Source organism: Octopus sinensis, unplaced genomic scaffold (genome assembly GCF_006345805.1).
Source record: "Octopus sinensis unplaced genomic scaffold, ASM634580v1 Contig07101, whole genome shotgun sequence".
Taxonomy (NCBI): domain Eukaryota; kingdom Metazoa; phylum Mollusca; class Cephalopoda; order Octopoda; family Octopodidae; genus Octopus; species Octopus sinensis.
Window position 1 is genome coordinate 406920 of NW_021829832.1, and position 4892 is coordinate 411811.

Below are 4892 nucleotides of genomic sequence, written 5' to 3' on the forward strand. Positions count from 1 at the left end.
GTCGACTACCTGTCTGCGGAGGTCGGGTATTCTGCGAGTAATAAAAGGAAAAAAATGGCACTTAGCCACAATCGCAGAATTTCTTGTCTCCAAATATGCAGCTGTCGGCAGGGAAAATCTGACCATTGAGTTACTGAAGGACGCACAAAGGAAACTCTTGCTTAACCGAATTAACAGTAAATCACTACACTCGGTGATGTTCAAATGTATGGAGGAATCAGATGTCGACATATCTACTTCTTCGCAATGGCTATCGAAAGGGAACAATGGTCCACGAAGCGAAGCATTGTACTGTCTTTTGCAAGATAGGAATTTGTTCTTTGCATACACGGGATCACTATGCGTCCACTGCAAAAAAAGCAGGCAGACTGTTGACCATCTAGCCACGCGGTGTGGTAGGATGCTAAACAGTGATTATCTCCGAAGACACAACGAAGTGGTAAAGTGTATTCATCTCCACTTGTGTCGAATGTATGGAATAAAACGAAGCAGGAAATTGAAAGGACATTCAGTCGTGTCAACAATGTCGACCCAAAATGTCGAAATCAGAGTTGACACTTCAATTATGACTGAAACAAAGGTTCAATTCAATAAACCTGATATCTTCGTTTATGACAAGAGGAAAAGAGAAATTCATTTAATCGAAGTGGGAGTTACCTCGCAAGACCGTTTAAAGCAAGTTGAAGTGGAGAAATTTCACAAATATGACCTGCTTGCAAACGAACTGTCGGTTCTCTATGAAGCAAAAGTGAAGATTATTCCAATTGTCTTGACATGGGATGGAGTTGTCTCAAAGTTCTTTAAAAGTCATATGGACAAATTATCCATTGAAGAAGGAACGAGGACATACATCCAGTCGGTTGTGCTGAAGAGGACTCTAGAGAGTATGTTTATTGAACACAGACATGGGATGAAGGTAGACAACGAGGAGTACGCCTCTGCCGCCAATCAACTTGCAGAGCTGGCATGTCGTGAGGACACTCAGTTGAGCAATTACTTTGACGCAGAAATGGAAAATGATGAGAATTTTGTTGCAAACTCTTCTTCCAAGCGAAGAAGAGAAATCACTGACGATCTGGATTCTTAAATAATTTAAGATAGAATTTACATAATTAATTTTTATTAAACATTGGTTTTGTATAATTTTTACTTTTTATATTTTTTTAATATAAAATTGAATTTGGAATAATTATTTTTTAATTTTGTTAAAAAAACATACATTATAAATGCTATTTTTAATTTTAAATGCTAATTCAAATTGCATTTAAAATTTTTTTAATGCCACACATAAAATGATAATAAATTAATTTAAATAAAAGAACAGAATTCATCTGCCAAAACTCATTTTCACCCTCAGAAGAAATCCCTGCTTCCTGCATATGGACCTACTCGCCGCATACGACGCAATCCTGAAAAAGACTGCTGAATCCGTCCTCAATGTCCACCTCGATGGTCCGGGATGGGCCCAATGCTCGCTCCCACTGAGATTCGGAGGTGCGGGAATCCGCACTGCATCCGATTTGGCACTTCCGGCATATCTATCCTCCCTTTCGATGTGCAACAACCTGGCCTCTGAGATCCTACTCAAATCTTTCGGATCTTGCCTGGACGGTGCTTTTTCGGATGGGCTTACTACTGGGATCGCTCCTTTGAGAGGCCCGAAGATTTCTCCAACCAACGTGCCTGGGACTCTATCGCATGCCGAGTGCGTGTGTCTGAGCTCTCGGCAACCCTTGACCAACACCGCCTGGCATGCCTTCGTGCGGCATCCGCCCCTCACTCTGGCAGCTGGCTGAATGCTCTTCCTCTTTCCAGGATCGGGACGTGGCTAGACGATGCTGCCATACGCATCGGAGTGGCTCACCGTCTCGGCCTGGATGTTTGTGCCAAACACCGCTGCAGATGCGGTGAGGACGTAAAGGGACTGCACCCACTTTCCTGCAAGAGGAGCGCAGACAGGGAACACAGACACAAGGCCCTCAATGAAATCGTGAAGGCCGGTCTCGAATCGCGCGGGCCATTCGTGCCTCCTCGAACCGGTCGGATTCGATCGGGGAGATGGCAAAAGTCCTGACGGGATGACAATATTCCCGTACTCGTCGGGGAAGGCCCTCGTATGGGATGTTACCGTTGTGAATACCTTTTCAAAATCGAGGATCCATTCTTCCGCCGCAAACCCTTGTTCGGCTGCAAACCATGCCGAAATGATCAAAATACAAAAATATTCTTCGCTCAGAACAATATGCGTATAAATGTAATACAATTGTAGGTCATTCATGTGATTCAGTTCAAACAACATTAACTGAATCAATCAAAGTAGATTCGGTTAAAGAAACGATCACGGAAGCTTTTGTACAAGCAAACATCCCGCTATACAAATTAAAAAATGATTCGATCAAAAAAATGTTTAAAACATTTAACATTAACACTCCGTCCGAATTTTCATGCAGAACTACGGTTAAATTTCTTGCACAAAAAAAGATAAATGAGTTGACAAAATTATTAACGTATTAAAGTTTATTTTTTAACTTCTAGAAACAAAAAGATTTTTATAATAATTGATGAAACAGATATCCGAAGGAAAAGTTTTGTAGTGATTCTAATTGGAAGCATTCGCTTTCCAACAAAATCCTATTTGGTTGAATGCAAACCACTGGAAAATCATGCCAATGCTCCTATCATCTGCCAAATAATAGATGATTATTCGTGACAATTTTTATCTGTTAATCTCAGATGCCGCTCCTTATATGATTTCTGGTGATATAAAAGTATCTAAATAACTAGGCGGTAAAACTTTAATGGTCATGTATAACAACATGCATCATGTGACTTGTGTTTCTCATTTGTTACACAATACGGTTTTACGTATAAAGTCTGCATATCCGGAAATAGATGGCTTAATTGCAAGCATTAAAGCTGCCACAGTAAAAAACCGAAGACGTCGTAATTTGTTCAAGGATGTTGGATACCCACCTGATGTCGTATTTACTAGGTATTCTTTTTCTTAATTTATGCAGATGGGGAAGTTGGTTTAAAGCAGCGAAATACTATTTCACGAATTTTGAAAAAATTTGTGAAATTGTTAACGCATTTCAGTCAGATGGAGTTTTAGTATCAAATGCTAAACATCATGCAAATAATCCCGATATTAAGTTGAAATTAAGGCAAATATTAAAAATTATATGAATAAAAGAATGGAGGAAAAAGGATTTAAACCCATTATTGAGATGACTGAACCGAAAATTAGCTAACAAGATTATTTTTTACTTTCACGCTGTCAGGCATCCTCTGCATCCTTTGAAAGAGCTATTAAAATGCTGAAAAATATTTTAAAAAAGATAGAAACTTCTATCCAGACAATATCAAGCATTACTTCTTATTATATTACAATAAATAAAATTTAAATGTTATTTTTATTATTCTAGCGCCTGGGGATCACATCGAACACAGAGAGAGGATGCGTAGTCTGATTGGGAATGTCGGGATCACCTAATTAATCTTGTTTTCTGACCTGACGGTTCTCTTGGTTTTTAAATAAATAAATAAATTTTTATTATTTTAAGTTATAGATTTTACAATTTTAAATGCTAGATTTGAATATTTTAAGTGCTAATTTTTTAATTATAAATGCTAAATTTAGCGCTAAAATTTTTTTTTAAGTGCTAGAAATAATTTGCCCTAGTTATTAGAAATCTCACTGTTAATTTGAACAAATTTGAATTTAATTAAAAGAATTGGTTCAACTTTCCAATAAAACTGATCGAAAAAATCAATTACTAATTCTGGATCATGTACAGTGGGTCAAATTAGTCAAGGGACACTTGTAACTTTTTATTAAACAAAAGAATGAAGTGAATTATTTTTGTTCTACCTATTATTACATATTCTTATTAGAACAATCTTCGTCTCTCATGCCCAACTATCATAGTCGGTACATAGAGGTCCTAATTCATTTGCCAAAAGGTCATATTTATGGAACTTTTCCACTTCAATTTGCTTTAGACAATTTTGTGAGGTAATCCCAACTTCAATGAGTGTAATTGTATTCCTCATTTTGTCATGGACAAAAATATCTGATTTATTGTTTGAAACAGCCGTATCCGTAGAAATAGTTGTGTCCACTCGAATTTCCACAACTTCATTGGCGACAACAGATAACTGAGTGAGTTTTTAATTTCTTCGTTTTTCTTATCCCGTATTGGCGGCATAAATGCAATTCGGGATATGAATTCTACGATAGTGGCCACATGAGTTTTCTTTGAATTAACGACCTTTGAATTAACTACCTAAAAATGCGTTATTGGGGGGTCGGAAGAGGTTAGAGTCGATTTTGCCAAAATTCATCTCCAACATGCAACGGAGGGACAAAAAAGTAATATTTTAATGTTTTTTAAATTTATATTTCAAAAAATCTCTAGTTTCTATTTCATCTTAATGGTCCCTGTCAGATTCTACAATCGGACAATGAGACAGAATTCAAAAATAATGACATTTGGGTTCTTTGCGAGAAGTTCAAAATTCAACAGATCCACCCACAGCAGACCTAATAACCCTAGATCATATGCTATCTTATGGAATGCATTCTTTTGTAGGGTATGGTAGAACGCTTTAATCAGACAATTACGAGATCACTATCGAAGTTGAAGTGCCCTAATGAAAATAAATGAGTCTCCATTCTCGAATATTGGGTGTATTGCTACAATACAACGATGCATTCATTTTCGAATGAGACCCCATTCAAGCGTTATCGAGGAATTCTAGGAACAAATCTGTTACCGATCATCGAATCTGTAGAAGGTGGCATATTTTAAGTAACCTGAAGAATCGTAACAGAAACATCTTTCAATTTCGAAATACATCTGGTAATTATCGACTCAACAAACTTGACAATT